Source organism: Leguminivora glycinivorella, chromosome 9 (genome assembly GCF_023078275.1).
Source record: "Leguminivora glycinivorella isolate SPB_JAAS2020 chromosome 9, LegGlyc_1.1, whole genome shotgun sequence".
Classification (NCBI taxonomy): domain Eukaryota; kingdom Metazoa; phylum Arthropoda; class Insecta; order Lepidoptera; family Tortricidae; genus Leguminivora; species Leguminivora glycinivorella.
This window is the reverse complement of record NC_062979.1, coordinates 6,496,245-6,516,844: the sequence shown is the minus strand read 5'-3', so window position 1 is coordinate 6,516,844 and position 20,600 is coordinate 6,496,245. Positions and strand designations below refer to the sequence as shown.

General features: G+C 37.3%; 1 protein-coding gene across 1 annotated transcript in view; it reads left to right on the top strand.

Moving 5' to 3' along the window:
• The window catches only part of LOC125229825 (uncharacterized threonine-rich GPI-anchored glycoprotein PJ4664.02), a 146,803-nt gene that overhangs the window by 63,566 nt on the left and 62,637 nt on the right, over positions 1-20,600 (top strand). The window contains exon 2 of the mRNA XM_048134765.1: positions 4,785-4,839. The gene's annotated coding sequence lies outside the window, so the exon portion shown is untranslated. The remainder of the gene's footprint in view (positions 1-4,784; positions 4,840-20,600) is intronic.

Below are 20,600 nucleotides of genomic sequence, written 5' to 3'. Positions count from 1 at the left end.
ACTCAAGAGTAAATATCGAGTAAATACTCAGTATTTACTCAAAATACCCGTATTTACTCGTTTTTACTCAAATTGGTGGGTATAAACTATTTAGCGTGCTGAAATGGAAATACAAATTAGAAATATTGGTGTATTTTGTTATCGGCTACTAAGTTAAGTAATCAAATTTATATGAATTTTATTTTAAGGACGTGCTCTCCATACATGTAACTATTTTTCACAAAAATAAAATTCAGAAATTACCAGTGTATTATACATCATCTGATAGGTCTTTAAAAATTAATTGAATGTTTCTAAAAAATTTTTTTAATAATATGAACAGTTTTGGAATAAAACGATAATTAAGGCCGAAATAATGTTTATACCTTTATAACTTTCGAATTCGTTGTTGGAAAAATATCCAGAAACCGTCAAATTATTGCCCATATAATACAAAACACAAAACTAGTACTTTAAAAGTCATCAGCTGAGCCATTTTTGAGTTTTCTTTAGAAAACCCTTAATAAAAGGTCGTAAGTGAAGTGCCACATTAACAATCACTTCCGAACGTCATGCCGTTATCTAGAACATCAATTTAATTTAAGTCTCATACTTTTACTGTAAATACCTGCTTTTTTAAAACAAAACTGCTAACTAAACATCATCACTATTTTTTTCTCACAATGATTACCTCTTTTTCGACAAACTAAGACTCCCATAAGCTTCTAATAATATAAATCTCATTTATACATGTCCACACAGTGAAAATAAACACGACTAAGTACTTAAATCTCATTTTTAAAATTATTTTTAGGTAACAGTTTCTACTCACCCAAATGAGTAAATACGAGTATTTACTCGGTGCTTTGAGTAAATTACGGGTAAATACTCAGTATTTACTCACCCCTACCCATCTCTAGCTACGGGTATAACGACGGGTGGTGACGCCGAGTGATGTCAGAGTGAATAATTTTGTTAGGTAAAATGGTATCTAAAGTCTCAGAAATAAATGATAATTGTATTTCTTTGTCGTAAAATTGTCGTAACTACAGTGTAATTCGATTAAATAATACAATTATATAAGTGACATTAAAGAATATAAATGTAGACTGCATTTATTGCAAAATTAGATTGTTGAAGAAAAGCTCATTTAGCTAAAACAAAATATTTTATCTCATTGGGTCAATCTACGTTAAACAAATACGAGTGCTCCCACGATTCTTCATTTTGCAATAAAATAATTGTCGTTATGTGAAGACTAGATTTCGAATACCTACTAAATTAGAGCATTCGTACTTTTAAAATATAAAAAAAAAACCTTACTGTTGTGTCACCATAACCCAAAGATTTGGATCTTGCCTGCGATGATGATGACAGGTTGCATGATGGTAAGCGATCACTGCCGCCCATGGACACCCGTAACACCAAAAGGGTTGGAGGTGCGTTGCCGGTCTTTAAAATCTGTGTACGATCTTTTCTTGAATTTAGTCATGGTTTCCTGTCCAAAGTCGTTCTGTTCTTTTTCGCCGATATCTTTCAGCACTTTGTCTTTCGAGCGGTATATGGGACAAACAAATACTGCATCAATGACACTCGACAATATATAACGTTGTATCCTCGGGCATTCAGTGGAAGATTAAACTTAGCGATGGGTTGAGAGGGCGATTTTTGAATCTCGCATACGGGAATTTGTCACTAAAATACCGGTTGAAAACGGTGACTTGCTTATTATTTTCAGTGACAATTTTCTGAATTCGAATGCGTGAGACTCAAAAATCGGCCCGAAAGTCATGTAAAAGTATGTTTAACATACATAAATTGGCTAACGGCATTGACAACTATTTTCCTGGCATCCAGCAGCGATTGCACAGCGCACAACGCCGAATTTTTAGCTACCTACGTGCCAGATTTATAAACAGATAGAACTTTAAGTGCCGTTTACCTTCTGATCCCACTTTAAAGAACGAAAAAACTGACACGAAAAGCAGAAAAGAAGAGGAAATCTCGAAGTGTCCTACAAAATTTTAGTAAACTGCATTTTAAAATGAAATAAACCGGCACTTTTCTATCAAAATAAATTTAAAGTTAGCAGCGGAAGTACTGGAAAAAGCTCCTAATTGAGCAACGGGCGGAGCTATTAAAAAGGGGACTTAATTTGTTCACCGTTTTTACAGAAGTGTTTTGTTTGTTCAGCTAAATTTACAGCAGTTCTAGAAAGACAATTATGAAAGTAAATGGTTTACTGTCATGAATATTTTTTTTGTGCGTCTTATAAATAAAAACTCTTTGATTTCTATAAAGTCTCGGAGAAACTAAATGAAATAAGTACCTAAAACTAGCTTTTGTCCGCGGCTCCGCTCGCGTTAGAAAGAGACAAAGCCTATGTCATTCTCCATCCCTTCAACTATCTCCACCTAAAAATCACGTCAATTCGTCGCTCCGTTTTGCCGTGAAAGAGGGACAAACAAACATATACACTTTCCCATTTATAATATTAGTATGGATATGGATTAACATACCTACTGGTTGCTGTTTGCTGTTTCGATAGTAATGACGAGTCATACATGACAGAAGCGTAATGTCACTGAATTTACGATGTCAAGAGGTCTCTAAAACCAAAATCAAGTATAGAGCAGGCTCCAAGGGGGTGTTCGTTTGCAAAAATAACGCACCTCATTCTGACTTCAGATATATATTTTCTAGATCCCGGACATCATATAAACACATGTTGCCAACCAGTTTTGTGGTCCCCTTCCCCGCACCCCGGCAATCAAAAATCGCATACAAAGAAAAAAATTTTTTCATCAAACCATGCCGTGTGGGGTATCAAATGAAAGGGCTTACTGAGTAGTTCACGAATATATAGCATACTATAACATTTATTACACTTCCTCTAAGATTTTTGTTGAAAATTTACTGAAATGCTCGATTTTCGACTTAACTTTTAACCACTATTGCTTGAGAAGTTATGAATCCATTTTAATCATTATTATTTTAAATAACTAACAATAGTCCATTGTATACAAAATAATAGTTAATACAGTCAAAAAGTTGCATGGGGGAGCGAGGGGAGCAATCAAAGATGGCGAGTTCCGATATTTTTCTCGTGGCCAAACGTTGTGTATAACTGTTGTTTTAGATTATTTTTTCTACTCCTGCTTTCTTCCTCCCACTTTAATCTGTCAATTATATTGTCCCGCAATGAAATTCCACTCAGAAACCGAATTTTAAGAACCATATTGAAACATCGAAACTCGCCATTTTTTATTGCTCCCCCGCTCCTCCATGCAACATTTTTACTGTACGAACTATTGGTTCGCAAACAATGGACTATTGTTAGTTATTTAAAATAATAACGATTTAAATATATTCATAACTTCTCAAGCAATAGTGGTTTAAAGTTAACTCGAAAATCGAGCATATTAGTAAACTTTCAAAAAAATTCTTAGAGGAAGTGTAATAAATGTTATAGTATGCTATATATTCGTGAACTACTCAGTAAGCCCTTTCATTTGATATCCCACACGGCATGGTTTGATGAATTTTTTTTTCTTTGTATGCGATTTTTGATTGTCGGGGTGCGGGGAAGGGGACCACAAAACTGGTTGGCAACATGTGTTTATATGATGTCCGGGATCTAGAAAATATATATCTGAAGTCAGAATGAGGTGCGCTATTTTTGCAAACGAAGATCCCCTTGGAGCCTGCTCTAGTAATATATTTAGACTACACAGGTTGTGGCCTGTGTAACACGAGCAAAAAATAAAGCGTAGCTAATAAATAGTTTTCAAACTGACAAACAATGTTCAGCGACGTTTATAAATAGCTTCTCTTATTTCAAGGTACTCATTTTAAGGTACAGTTTATTTTAACACGCAATGTATTACGATTTTTTTTATTAATAGCGTGACAAGACATGTCCTCTTAACTGCTGACAGTGATGATAATATTTAATTTGTATGAAAAAGGAGAAATCTAAACTTTTTATAATTTTAAAAAGTTGTTGAGCATAATTGAAATCGTTTGCGAAGAATAATCTATGTTTACATTACTCGTGTTACTGGGCACACCCGGTATACTATGTCACAATACTCACGATCTTTAAGAAAGGACGAAATAGATTCAATTCAACTATCGGCCTCACAGATAACTCGAAGGCCTTCGCCGAACGATTGCGAAGAGTGCCTATTACGGCTCAGCCACGACATTGGTCTAAGCGCGACAGCGGTGAGCGGCGGCCATATATTGGAGCGAGACACAGCGATGGGACTTTTCATTCGCACGTATGGCTGCCGCTCACCGCTGTCGCGCTTAGACCAATGTCGTGGCTGGGCCGTTACGCTAAAAGAGGCGGGAAGTGCTATCGTTCTTCATGTATCCTTCGCGCTTAAATTCATTTTACGATGCATGTACTTGTTTAGGAAATGCATGTGATAATTTACGATGTATGTGCTTTTATTACACTGTAAAATTAATACATTTACTTGTAAAAGTAAGCTTTACGCGGAAGAAAGTATGAGAGTATTTTAGGAATCAATAAAAATATTAGCATACTGCCAACATTCATTGATATTTATTAGATTTATCCTATTTATACCTTTTTGTCAAATTTGACAAAAAGGACATTAAGGAGGAGGAGGAATTTGACAGTTTCGTTTTCTTTTAACCCCTTATTTGCCAAGAGTGGCCCTGAAGCTTTAGTAGTTTCATGTGCTCTGCCTACCCCTTTATGGGATACAGGCGTGATTGTATGTATGTTGTATGTATGTCAAATTTGGTATTAATTTAAATTTGTTTGTCAACAGGTCTAATTTCATCAGAATCAGCTGAAATATTGTCCTGAGAGAGCATTCATAAAACGTAAGTAACAATGTTAAGAAAACTATACTTAGGAAAAAATAGAGAGAACAGGATGTAAGAAGCGCCTGGCACCCGTTGGCTCGTTGTGTGGACGATATTCAAAATACGGAACCCTAAAACGGGCACTTCTGGATGAGATTAGGACCGGGATAAGTGGCGTACTCGAACGGAGGCCTATGCTCAGCAGTGGGCGATTAATGGCTGAAATGATGATGATGAGGAGAGAGAACAGTCACTAAAAGCTTCTCATCTGAATCTTTTGTATATTTAATTACAGTGACTTCCGATAGATTGATTATTACCAATTATTAACAATCAATTCACAATAAAATTACTAGACAAATAATTAAAAGACTAGGCTCTCAAGAAATGAAGACCCATGTAAACGCCAAAATATAGCTTCCTCAGTCCCCTTGAGAAATTTTTTGTAGGTACATATTTCAAAATAGGATAGTGATATTAATTCGATAACCGTAGTTCCGATACAGGTGTTACGCCACGTAACGTGGCTTACGTGACTCGATTGACCAAAACGGTTTGCGGTTTCAGTCCAATTTGGTTATGCCGACCGGGCGTAATGAAATAATGCCATCGCTGTTTGGCGGTAAGGACGTCCGTTAGGAGGCGCGGTTGCACTGAGCGGTTGACGAGGCGAGCGAATTGACAAAGTTTCTAAATTTTCAATGTTCCTAAATCGAAAACCATTTTGAGACATAGGTACGCCTCTAGATCACAAAAATATATTTTTTAATATTTTTTTTCCATATTTTTAGTATAAATTTCTTAAAAATAGTTTAAAGGGGAAGTGACGTTACCTAGTTGAATCACTATTCAGAGCTGCCACTATAACCAAAAAAATCTTCCGGTTGGGATGTCACTTGAGTTTGACTGTGACATTTATCACCGCTCGTAGTATGGAGGTGGCGCTGCAATTTAAGGTACTTACATAAGGGTTTGACACGTAATTTTTCGACTGTTCTACTTTGACAAATTTCTTTCCTTATACTTCTACATTCCATAGCTCGTAGTTATTCAATATTTTGTTGACAGTCAGACATCTCATGTTTTCTTTTAGAAATGATTTTGTCGTTTTCTTAGGTGTATGAAACAACACATGTGATGTCAGTTGAGTCTTGACGTAGTAATAAAAAGGGATTTTCGCATTAAAATAGCAGTTTTTTTTTTTAAATCAGCATGGCACCCGAGGAGTTATACTAGGTAGGCGAAAAAGGCAATATCAATTTCTATGAAAGGAGTTATGTGGTTCGAAGATTACGTGATACCTTTTAAATTCTTGCATGAATCCGCCTCATTCCGTTTTACCTTTTTTTTTTACGAGGGGAAATGCGTTACGCATACCATCCGAGGCGCAGGGACCGGCCTGGGATGGTTATGTGTAGAGATGGGTAACTACCCAGGTAAATACCCGACGGTGGGTATTTACCGGGTAAATACCCGATATTTACCTACCCGCGGGTAAATACGCGGGTATTTTCATTTTTCTTCCAAATTTGACGTTTTTAAATGGTGTTTGGGCTAAAATAGATTAATTTAAGTCAGTCTTTGTAATTGTACACACAATGTTTATTCAAATTGGGAACGAATAGGTTGCTATGAGATAAAATGTGATTTTAGTGTATCACTCCAACTATAAAAATCGTGTAATATCATTCTCTGACATACGGAAATAATTTCAAATGCTTTTAATATAAATTATAAGTTTGATAAATTAAAACTGAAAATAAAAATATGTGAATAAAAATATTAAAAAAAAATCTTTTTCAAGCTCATAACTCATACATAGTATGTTTTATGACAAAAATGCATATAAACTTTTTTGTAGGAAATTGTGTCTATTTTAGTTCGTACATACAATACTTTTCGATATTGATGATAGTTTCCATGAAATATGAAAAAAAAATAGATTTTACCTCCCCTAACCCCACCATAACCCCCTCCAACCAGTACTAGGAACTTTATATTTATCGTATATATACGACTAATTAATACAATCTAAAAAGCACACATAAAACATATTTTTTTAATTATTTTTAAAAATATACATTAAAACTTCTGTAAACTTAATTGTCTATTTGACTAATTTGACTGAACAGTTTTGTTTTAAATTGTGTATAAAAATTACAACCACAAACTTAGTATTTATCTCCATTTTAACACAAATCAGCATGTCCAACATGAAATGAATCTACCCGTCAATTTGGGTAGATACGGGTAAATACCGGGTAGATGGGTAGGTGGGTAGATTGGGTATTTTACCCACGACCCATCTCTAGTTATGTGGGACTCCCATATAGGCTAATGAGACCCATGGTGTACCCACTAAAACCCCTCGATTGCCGCCTCAGGGCTTATTGGACGAGGTCGCAGGCACGTTTCGGCACTCCTCCGCAACCTCGTCAGATTCCGTTTTACCCTGAGTCAACCCTAATTTCAAGTTGTACCTACCAATATTTATCACTTTTGTTCAGACGCCTTACATAAATAAATCTTTCTTTCTTCACAAAGCCCACAAATTTAATAACGCAAAAAGTAAACGTAATAAATAAGAAAACAATCACAAAACACGTAAGACGTGGATTTGTATGCCTATCGCGGAATTCATCGAAGCTGGGGCCCGATAAGAATATCTTATAAGGGATTTATGCAGGGCTGCTACCCTTCTAAAAACTTATGAGAATCCCTGATTATAGATAAGCTGGCATCAATAAATATAGGTATTTAATTTATTTATTTAATTCAGACATCAAATGGTTCAAAAAATGTGTTAGTTAAGTCGCTTATTTTCTATGTTAGTAACAAAATCGAACAAGTAATATTTAATAATTAAAAGTGACTTCGTCCTCACTTATTTTAGAAACACATAAAAGTCACTTACTTTAGAAAGTGTAGGTACATATTCCAACTGACTTATTAGATTAACATGAGAAAATAAAATAAAATATACTTACTCGTAATACCTGACAAGAAGACGAATTTAAAAAAATAAGTAGGTACCTATAAGCAGCACACCGTTTAAAAACCCCATTAAAATTTAAAACCGTTTTCACTATGAAATAGGCAAGCATATTCTGACATTATTAATAGGATTAATAAATGAAACAACACTTAAATAGCCTATAAAACCAGTGTGTTTATGAGTAATTTTGAAGTACAAATATAATTAATTTGGATAATTCCGTCTGTCTTTCCCATCACAGAAACCATAGGGTATTTTTTTTTGACCTTTAAGAGGCGTGCGGGGAGTCAAAGCCAACACGTAGAGCCCTTTTGACACTTTAATCAAATGTAAGTGCTATTATTTTTGTCTTATTATTATGTCCATAAACTGTGGCAACCCTAACTCCAGACTTTATGTAAGCCGGGATGGTATTTACACTCGTTATTGAATATTTTTGCCGACGCCAAGATTAAGTTCCTGGCGTCATTAACATTCTTACCGGCTCCGGGATAAATTGGACGTCAGTCTGTCTATTCAGTAGGGCTAGCACATGATTGTCGCGAGAGTATGTCGCCGCGAGATAGATGACACATCTTTGTCTAATTGTATTAATGGCATAAGGACGGGTAGTCTATCTCGCCGCGACATACTCTCGCGGCAATCGTGTGCTAGTCCTACAGGAAGTCGTGTATCTAATTATGGCTATAGGGAATTAAACGAGAACCATGGAGATTTTCAGAGAATTTCAGTAATAATTTAAATAATGGTTATGATATTTGAATCACGTTGTAATCATATCAGGGTGTCATTCGCGTTGGCGACTCGCAAGCACTACTCGTACAAATTGTATAGTCAAGTTCATAAATATGTGTACATTTTTTCTCCTTATCGCATAGAGTTAAGGTGAAGAAATGTACACCTAAATCAGGCCTTAAGGTGAAGAAAATTTATGGACTCGACTGTACCAAAAAGTATGAACGCGCGAACATGTTTCAAATATTGGTTACATGTGAAGTTAGCCTTCTAAATAATCTACACTACATACTTAGCTGTATTTCAAACTTACCAAATGAGTCACAGAAAAATTTCGCTTAGTTCCAGTACTTCCCACAAACAATCCCAAAGATATTTCCCAGAAATCTGCATTCATAAATATGTAGTTCCCTAACTTCGCAATCTCAAGATTAACTTAATGAAATCATCCTGCTTAAGCCCCTCGCTAAGTTATTTCAACGGAAAATGGCGCTGTTTTAGTGTTAAGGCCTGAGTGAACGCTTAGAGCGGAGCGTTCGGCGGAGCGTGAAGCGAGGGCGAGTGTGCGTCTACCCTATGCAGCGGCCACTCAGGGCACTTGTATGAGCTTCATTGTTTGACATGTACGCCTCACGCCCAGTGTCGCTGTCCGCCCAATATGAGCTTGCATTTAGAGTGCGTAGCCGAATGACATTTCTGCGACGCGCGATAGAGATAGATTGCATTTTGATTGATTGCGAAGAGCGATAGAGATAGATTGAATTTCTACGACGCGAAACGCCGCAGAAATGTAGTCTGACTCTGTCGTGCCAATACACAAGAGCAATAGAGAGATATTATCGTGAGCGTTTATGCATTCAGCTACGCACACTGGTCTTACTGAGTTTATTCAGTTTTCCGCAAAGAAAGCGCAAGGAATATGGTTTAAACACTGGTTTAATGATGACGATGAACGTGGTGCCGTGATTGTGGCATATTATTTCTTAGGGTTCCTTGAGACACATATACAGGGCGAAATAATGACCGTTAAAACTTTGCATAGTGACTATGAGGGCATAATGAATAGGTAACTTTTATTATGGGACTAATGGTGATATCTCGAAAAAAAAAATTGTCTGTTCTATAGAAATGAGCGGCATTGTGACAGTCACAATTTATGAAACGGCCAATTTTTTTGCGATTTTAGCATTGGTCCCATAATAAAAGTTATTCATTATGCCCTCAAAAGTCACTATGCAAAGTTTGAAGGGTCCTTTTTTTACCATGTACTTATTTATTTTGATCTTAATGTAAATATTTTCTCATAACAAGATTTTTTTATAGTAAGTAGATCGTAGAATCGATCTAGTGGGATTTTTTTTTGTCACAAATTCTCATTCTGACTTGCTAGTATAACATCAAATCTTGCAGCAAGTATGTTTAACTGATTTCCACAATAAGTATTATTCCTACGCTGGATTATTGTTTTCGGCATCTAATCAATATAAATATTGTGGCACAATTTATTTCTGAACGCGCTATTCCGACTCGTGCTTCACCGAAATGCTTATTGTCTACGATTGCGTGTCTAATACGCGTGTAATTATCAATAACTATACTTAGTAACGACATTTTTGTGTCTGTTTCAAACATCTTTCTTTAAATTTCTGGTAAACCATGATCTAAAACATTTATAACAACGCCAACGAAAAAATGGCTTATTTCGCGTTTCGTAGCTCTTTTGTAGTATCAGACCACTGTATATAATAATAAAGAGTACTTACTATCATTGCCGCTCCGAAAGTGCCGCTCACCCGCTCTCGGTTACCTCGCAGTTACCGCCTTTCAAAAACGCGACCAGTCGACCAGTCATATCTCACTCATACAAGCATGGTAAGAGTTCACCTACACGAGCTTAAGCTGTGTGTGTAGGAACGCGCATCTTTCATATATTTCGATCCTCATTGTCTGAGGTGTGGCCAGACTGTGTTTAGATTAGAGCTCCTGGTCGTGACCGTGTTTCGTGTACCCGTAGCCGAATCTCCGTTGCCGTGTTACTCGGCAACGGAGATCCGCTCCGTTTGCTCCGTGTGATTCGGCTACGTGTAATTAAGATACGTAGCTACGTGTACACGGAGATACGTATCTTATTTATACGTAGATCGGATCCAGTCGTGACCGTGACGTTTAGTGTAGATTTTATGCGTGTCACTAAGACCCCCGAATGTAATGCAAGGGGCGAGTTTTTAATTTCAGTTTCCATATTTCTGCATTTTAAATAAAGTTTTAAGAGTGATCAAAAATAATAAGATGCAAATATTATGTTGGAGGCAAAAATAATAGACCAGTACAAATTGTAAAAGATGTGTATTATATCAAAAGAATTCGCGTATAATCAACATATAAAAAAACCGGCCAAGTGCGAGTCGGACTCGCGCACCGAGGGTTCCGTACAAACCTGCAAGGTTTACAATTATTAAAAAAAAATATATTATGTGATGTAACTAAAAATTTATGGTTTTCGTAATTTTTCCTTTATCTATGCTATAAGACGTTGCTTCGTACCAAATTTCAAGATTCTGAGTTCACGGGAAGCACCCTGTAGGTTTTGATTCCCTTGCAAGTGTCGAAAATTTGCGGCATAAACGGCTGTATCTTTTGATTGCGTTGGCTTAGAAGTTTGATTTTTTCACAGCTTCAAGGGACAGTAGACCTGAGTAATTGATATAAATTTCAGCTTCATACCTCCACGCGTTCCTGAGAAAAAGGGTCTTGACAGACGGACGGACGGACGGACAGACGGACAACAAAGTGATCCTATAAGGGTTCCGTTTTTTCCTTTTGAGGTACGGAACCCTAAAAATAGGTAAAATTCTAATTTTCATTCACATGACACAGACTATAATTAATCAACTTTTTTTAAATAATCTAACATGTACAGTCAGCGTCTTATAGTTGGTAGTATCCGAAATAGTCAAATAGTTTGTTATTTTTGCTTTCACTTAACTTCACAAACAATAGGAACACATGGTACTTAACAGGTAAATCCCAAAGCTACTTGAAGGTAATTATTATCAATGGCCCGCACACTATTGTTTGTTATCTTTATCTGCACGTGCAACTATTTCTTAGTATTTTCACCGACGAAAGACGGTTGTCCAGACAGTAATAATATTTATGAACAACAGTGTATATTATTATTTCACTTAAAATACTTTTAAATTGTTGCATTGGTCTACCTGTAGCATTTCTTACTAGGGAGTAAAATAAATATTAATTAGAGATATTAATATATTTATTTGGATGGACTTTCATATTCATCGACATCGCCAAGTAGCTAGTAGGTACCTACCTGAGGTGCGATTTTTGATTCTCATCGGGTGGCTTATTTCGTACTAAATAGTCATCGGCTGCATACAAAACAAGGCACCGGTGAGATTCAAAAATCCCACCAATACCACCTCTGGTTTTTTTTGTACAAACTCATAATGTCTGGTTATCAGAGAACAGAATAATACCAATATGTAATTACTTAAAAAAACATCTGGAATCAAATCAATGCAAAGACCACGAGTATAACACATAATGCGAAGGGTCCGTTCGACGCTTACAAGCTCTCTTTCAACAACCGAGCGGAGAGGAGCCGAAGCCGAGATTCGCGGGAACGTAGCCGAATCCAGAAACGGATACGTATCTTTGACGTGACCGTGTAGTACGGGATCTTAGCACCGCCGGTGCTAAGGCTACGTAGCTACGGTTCCGCGTGTAACACGTATATCACAAGCCCTAGTTTAGATCACCACCTAGCGTCAACGATTGTCACTCTGACCGCAGCTATGTTCCATTTATAAATTAAATTCCAATGTCTAGTTTTTCCACGCGCCCTAGGTTTCTAGGGAGATACCTTTTTGCGGTGAAGGTTGGAATCGCGTTTATCTCAATCGACGCGGGGCTTAATAACCGTTATTGATTGCATCGACGTTCTCCCCTTAAGCTGGGTACACATCGACCGAGGATCTCTTTTGTTTGTTATCTAAAAGGTACGTAGCCACATTAAAAGCACAAACGTTTACGATAATACCGTTATCGTAACTAGCTATCTCTATTTAATTTCTATTCCACATTGGAGCTATAGAAACAGACTGTCACGATACCTAGTTATTTCGGCTAGAACATCAGTTTACACACTTTACATACAACTGACTAAATAAAATAGATATCGTTTATTTGGTGTACAATGAGACTTAACCTATAAACGTCAAACTTGCACTAAAATGAATGCTGAGATTTTGACTTGGCGCTGATTTTTGGGGAAGCTATTGATGGAAGATAAGACAATAGAATATACAAAATTAAATGACATAAGTATGGTACTACAAAATGATGGTAAATTTTGCAGTGTGTCGCTTTCTTGCAGCAAACTAAGTAACTAATAAATCTATGAAAATAATAAAAATATCAATACGTTGGTTTGTTTTAACCCGTTAACTGCTAAGAGTGGCACTGAAACTTGAACATGAGCAGTTTCTTGTGCTCTGCTTAGCCCTTTTAGAAAATGTAAAATGCAGCTGTGTGTAACAAGCTTTACAACCATTATTGATCTACATCGACGCTGCAGCGGTACCTAATAGTAATAAACGTCGTGTTATGACGGCGCGGCGTTTATCTTGCGATGAATCGGCGTTTTACGTCAAATAGCGACGGAAAGTGCATTTTTCTTGAAAAACTTTATGGACAATGATTCGATAATCAATTCAAGGTTGACTTGTTACGTCTAGGCACAGTGTAATGAAGAGTACTATCGTACAGTATGGTCACTCTCGCTCGCCGCTGAAAGTGCCGCCCACCCTCTCTCGGTTACCTCACAGTTACCGCCTGTTAAAAACGCGAGCAGTTGACCTCTCATATTTCACTCATACAAGCATAGTACCTGTTCACTTACCAAAATATTTGCCAAAATATCTAAGAAATTTCATTGAATGTCGAAACAAAGTACCTATTTATGATATTCATTGGTGAGGGATTGGCTAAAAGAGAGATGAGTAAATTAAAATTTCGTCTTTCATTTTACCAAAATGTATTTACGATTACGGATGTACTTGACAAAAACTCACTCTTTAGATCAATAATAAACGCGGTCATAACGCGACTTATTATAAAACCATACACCCGAGAACACTGTAAATTGCTGTAAAGAGGCAGCACGTTGGTGCAATCAATAATGGTTATTAACCAGCCTCGCGCGTCGCCCGATTGGAATAAACGGGTTTTCCAATTGCCTGCGGTCATTTTAGAGTTAAATTCTGTTGAGTTTCCCTTCAGAGACCACAATTGAACTATGTCACTTGTGGTAAACTGAACAATAATGACATAAAGCTAACTTAGTCATGTATCCTCTCAGGCGTATTCCGATTATACTTTTAAAATATTTAAATTTGACGTTAAATGAATTTGATTGTACTACTTAATTACTTAGAATCCTGACCTCTTAGTTTTGCTAATTTAGCGATTTATCTCATCAACTATCGTCTATTTGTTTTGCTTCTCAACACTGAACAAATTTTGAATTGATTTTAAAAATATTTGTCATAACACGATTTATAAAACCATATAACTGTAAACATTGTAAAGCTTATAAAGGACGTGCGCCGTCGATACAATCAATAATGGTCATTATAACCAGCCTCTCGCGTCGCCCGATTGAGATTAACGCGTTTTGCAATTGCCTTTGGTCATATTGGTTCAAAAATGCGGCTAATTTTCCTTAGCCACGATTTAAATTACATTTTTTTTTAATCTCTCGACTCTTGAAATGAAAATACTTGATATTGTCTACAAATAAAATGCCTAATTTGACAACTGTAGGTACATGAACCTTACTCGCGACAAAATGATAGTAACTGTGTTCATAACTTTCTTCATGTGTAAACTAACTGTTAGTTTAGACATCTATGGCATTATGAAACAAACTTCACTTCAGTAGTTTCTTTATTGGCAAAATAAACAGTCCAATAAGTTACATCAATATTAAATGAAACAGCCATCAACAGTTCCAAACATTTTGTTTTAGTCCCGGAACTTTCTACTTACGAAAATGTTCTCACATGCCGAAAATTTGTGAATTTTCTATAAGTTTAGTAACCTGTAAATTGCCAAACTGGAGACAACGCTTGGCTGCTCAGATGTGTAAGATCCATTATTAATTTTGCTCCCAGTACGGAGGTATGGTTCATGCAGTATGCCCTCATATTTAAGGTGTAGTAGGTTCAGGAAATGGATAAATAATAAGTTAGCAAACTCTTTTAGATAATACGACTGTTGTTTTAATTAGCAATCTTGAAGTTTTTTCTCGTGGACTTTTATCGGGTTTCTCTACCTATAAAAAAACGAACATAAATATGTAGGATTATTTAGATACTCAAACGAATTATAATATGTACGAATTTTTGCATAAAGTTTTATAGGTACTATGAAAATTAAGACTAGCTCAGGCCCCGTAGCCGAATGGCATTTGTACGATGCGAAACGAAAACGAAACGCCGGGAAAGGTAGTCTGGCTTTGTCGCGCCAATACGCAAGAGCGATAAAGATGGATATCTACGAGCGTTTCGTTTCGTGATAGTTTGTGCATTCGGCTACGCAGGACCGGGACAAGTGTACTAGAAGAGATATATGGCTATGCTTAGCAGTGGGCGATAAAGGGCTAATGATGAAAATTGACACGGGAAAGTTTGTATTCATTTAATAATCTATCTATCTATCTCTATCTATAGCAACCTTTAAAGCGCCCGTCTTCGGACATAGGCCTCCTCTCCATTCCTCCACGCTTGTCGGTCCATTGCTATACGCAGCCAATTATCGCCAGCTAGTTGGCAGATGTCATCTCTCCATTTAAGGGGCGGCTTGCCACGATCGCGGGTGTTAGCTGGCTTCCACACCATAGTTCGTCTCGCCCAGCGACTATGGTCCATCTTGGCATCCTTGCTGGTCATTTAATAATACTAAAAATAATTATAATTAAAAAAAAAAGACATATTCGCACTTCCTTTTCGCTTACGCTTACGCCCGGTGAGTGAGAGAAAATATTTAAAATAAAATTGGACAAATTCACTGTCTTGGGTCGTAACTCTCTTAGTGTCACTTGCACCATCGAAAATGGAGGGTTAACCCACCATTTCTTATGGAATTTGACAGTTGACAGCACACTAACCTTGACTTAAGCGGGTGGTGCAAGTTGCGCTTAAAAACTTAAGAGCATCGGTTGCTGACGTTGCAACTTGATACGAAAAACAATTTAGAACACAATTTCACTGCGCCTTAAACAAGTAACGAATTATGCTCGAAACATGTGGCTGCAAATTCGCATTACTACGAGTTAATTGGTCCGGAATTGGCTTCATGCACTCTCAATTTAATATTAGGGTACGTAACCAAATGCACAAACGCTCACGATGATATCTGTTTTGTATCTATCTATTTCTGTCGCACTTGCGTATTGGCGCGACAGAGCCAGACTGCATTTCTGTCGGCATTTGGCGTCGACGATTGCCTTCGGCTACGCCGGCAGATCTAAATTATCGGTTTCAGGTTATGGTTAACCTCATTAACATATTTTGAAGCAGGTATTTGCATATATTTTTAATTACAAATCGATCGTTAAATTCAATTTATATGGACTACATTGGATGGGAGAAAATTGGATTCAAAATATTTTATATGCATGCTTTTAACGGGATTTAATTGTACGTACATGAAAATCAGTATTACTTACTTTAATAAAATTTGTTTCCACTGTGGGAACCACTGCTGGTGCCTTTAAGCTTATCCTCAGATGAATACTTTGTTATACTGATAACAAGTTAATAAAACAAATATTATTTTTTTTTTCAAAAACTCAATATTAGTGTCTCTGTTAATTCTTCACTTACACGTTTGGCACGAAATATTGTATGTATTATAATATATGTATGTAGGTATATAATATGTAAGCAGTATGTAGGTATTATATGTATGTATTATGTAGGTATATGCTTTTTAGCTACAATTAATTACTTTTAATTCAGTTTTTTTTTGCACCTCCTAATTAGTTAAAGTTATGAATACCATTTTTCCACTACCCAAAGGTTGCCTGGAAGAGATCGCTCTTTAGCGATAAGGCCGCCTGTTGTTTACCTCTGTAATAAAATTTATTGTAATGTGTGTGTTCCTATGTACATTTCTGAGGTTGTGCAATAAAGTAGATTTGTATTGTATTCTTAGTTATCTCAAAACTAAATTAATATCCTCATCATTTTCATAAAAGAATCTTCATCAACCATCCTCCAACCTCATTTCACCAAATCTCATAACACCACAAAGTACGAGGAAAATGGTGTTACGAGTAAAAATGTGGCTTTCCAACTAAAAAAGGTACTTATACTTCAAGTGTAATAAAGTCCTTTCCATCCGAAAATTAAGTAGGAATGAACTTGTAAACAGGAGGCCATAAAATCAGTCCCCCCCCCCTGGTGCTCTGCCTACCCCTTTAAGGGATTTAGGCGTTATTGTATTATGTATGTAATGTATGTAGTTGCCGACCACAAATTGAAAGTGAAAATACATTAGAAGCCAACATATACATATTTTTATGAAGGCTTATACATATTTTTATGAAGGCATCAAAATATCCTTCTATCTCATTTGAAACACAAACCCTGGGGCATGGAACGCCACAAACGGTGTGAGAAGTAAATTGGTCCCTGTCTCACGAAAGCTCGGCTTTTGTGCAATGTAGGGCACTCGGCGCAGATCAACAAATCAGAGCGGACACTGAGTACACTTCGCGCTGGGAACTGGCTAGTCAGTTTACTTTTATACTTTTACTGGGTGTTTCAGGAAAATTGTAGTTTTTGAAACTGAAAAGTTAAAGAAGATTTTGATTTATAGTTCCCAAAGAAAAAAAAAACATCTTCGTAAAGCCTATCAGTAGGATTTTTGAAAACGGAATGTCTAAAGACCGTCGAGCAAATTAGAAAAATATAGGGCTCACCGGCCGGAGGCTAATAGGCGAGACGACTAAAAATAAATTTTTAGTCCGTCAGATCATCAAAAAATTTTGGACACACGTTTTTTCTTTTTTCTTGTAAACGAAAAATTACCACGGTGCAGTGCGTTGAAGTTTTGCGTGACGTCACGCCTAGGTACAATTTTTACCTAACAGTGACGTCACAAGCCCCCACTCCGGAACTTTGATGCCCTGTATCTTTGTATTTTTTCATTCATTAGATAAAGCGAAAAATATGTGTTGTAACGTCGTGTCCAATGCGCGCAGCGACGTAGACGCATTGATGATTTAATTTAATTATAAATTGCGAAATCGCGCGGCCCTGCCGCTGCCGGCAAATTGACACGATGGCAGATTCTAAACAGGGTCAACCCATCGTAAACGAGTTCCTCGCTTTTCTGCAAGAGAAAAATAAACTGCTGCGGGAAGGAGCGATGGATGCGGCGACTGCTGTTCAGATGTCTTCGCGCGCGTCGAAGTTCACCGTGGAAGACATCTGTGTAGCGAAGAAAGTGTTGTGTGAGTTCCTTGGAATAGCCGGCACCTATGTACCTCACCGAAGAGGAGACGAAACTGGGAAGAAGAGCCTGGAGGACATAATGAAGATCCTCAAAGACTTCAACGACCGGATTCCGGAGTTTGTGGCGACGGATATCTCCAACATTTCGTCGTACAATCCGGACAACGTCGACGTCAGATGCTTGTTTAAGGAAATCGTGGCCCTAAGAACAAGTTTAGCCGAAATGAATACGAAGTTTGAAGCTAGCCTAATAATTACTATTTCTGAGTTACGTGAAGAAATAAAATGTTTGCGAATTGCCCCAACTCAGACAGCGGCTTCAAATTTCAAGTCTGATAATCGACCTGCTGACAAGTCGGTTTGTTTGCCTGTTGCCGGCGCAGTAAAATGTGTCGCACGCGCCGATCCGCCGCCCGCGCGCCCCAAGCGCGTCCGGCCGCCACATGTCCCAACAAACTCGCGTCAGCGTGCATATGCTGACGTTGTCGGTGAGTCCGTCGCAACGAACCGGGTAAATGCACCTGTAAAGGTATCACGGGCTCCTATTGTGGAAAAGTCTGCCCGCACGAATGTGGATGAGGAGGGATTCACATTGGTGCAAAAGAAGAGCAAGGCGCGCAGGGCGCCTCGTAAGACTATGTGTGGCAATGCGGAACCAGTGAATTCAGGTCTACGGATTGCTACGCCGAGTAGGGCGCTCTACGTGTCGCGCTTGCACTACTCCGCCGGGGCTGATGAGGTGGTGGAGTACGTTCGCCAGAAGACTGGCTACACGCTGAGAGTGTTCCAGCTACAGTCGCGCCACTACGTGCACTTCAGTTCGTTTGTGTTGCGAGTGCCGCGGCCGCTGCAGGACACCATCGCGAGTGCAGACTTCTGGCCGAAGGGCGTGGTGTTTCGGCGGTTCCGGGGCAACCTGCCGAACCCTACGCCGTGTCAGACGACGCAACGGAGCCACGCTGTTACGTCGTCGCCTAAATAGAATATTGTTTTTTTTTTGTCTGATTTTTACTGTTGTGCTATATTTATACCTATTGTTTTTATTTTTTAGTTTCACAGTGCTTTGGTTTTACTGTTATGCTGTGTAACTTATTTGAATAATAAATAAAAAATAAAAAAAATAAAAAAATGTGTTCAGTCTTTTTAGACGATCTTACTGACGGACTAAACAGAATGCCATTGTTTTAATGTAATCGTCATCCCTATTGTCATCATAAAGCGCGTGTTTTCCTAAACCTTGATGTTGGCGGAATAATCGACAAGCCAAACCACTAAAGGTTTATTTCTCCCGTAGAATATTTGAATTTCGGGATTCTTTTTTTGACAAAATTTGCTTGACCGTCTATAGTTCATTTGTGAATTAAAAACCCGACAGTTTTGTTTTACTTCAAATTATTGTATGTTATTACAAAATAGATTGAAAGCTTGCCTGATATGGATTTATTATTTATTATATGTACCTACCTATCAGTGGCGGCTGGTGAAAATTTCTGCTAGGCAACACTGAGCAAAAATAAACCTACCTTAACATTAGGTACTTTACTAGTAATCAATTTTAGGCAAGCCGGTGGGAATCGGCTTGTATGGACCAGCCGCTGCTGTACCTATATGTATTATTATTTAAAGCGCTGCTATTTCATTATATTATTATTTTACCTAATCATAATACAATTTTATTGATATTTCGTCGGATTATTGTAGGTACGCTAATGGGCAAATTAATAATTTGGCTAACATGTACTATGTAATCTGTATCTAGTTCACTGAAATAATAGATTTTATTTTACTGGCCGTAATACGAGGTCAAAATTTAATCTCTACATGGTGTAACGTAGTAGTGAACCTATTTAACGCATATTAAGAATCATAATTATCTTGATTAAGAAAAGGAATTCAATCAGCATTGCGATAGGTACTGCGAGGAAATGTCGCAGTCCTTGGTAGAATGCCTCAATGGTGTATTTTAGATATAAGCTATAGGTTGACATATTAAGTTTTATGCTTAGTTTTCGTGTTTATATGTTGTTCATGTAATTAAACGATTTTTTGAACATAGTGTCGTTAATAATGTTTCAAAAACTCGTATTATCAACTTAGGGTAAACTCGCCTCATTACAAGCTTTGAAGCACTATTCCGAAAGACGATTTTTGGTTGTTTCACCGAATTAGGCGTGTCACCGAATGAGGCGAGTTTACCCTACAGTCAAATGTTCCTGACACTTATTCTTTTTCTTTGTCCGCTAACGAACCGTTGTGTAGCTATTTTTGTCTAGGAAACACCGACCATCTAATACGGTGTCAAACTGGCACCTTACACGGAATGAGGTTTCGTTTAATTAAAAAATAAAATTGTGGAAACATTGCTTCGTGTTCGTTCTTGCTTTTTGTTTGTTAATTGTTTTGTTGTTTGCAGAAAATGGAGTTTTAGTATTTGCTATGGTTTCTGAAAATTACTTTTTCAGTACAGATGGTGTTTTGTTTACGCACTAGTGCGAGAAGTGGTTCAT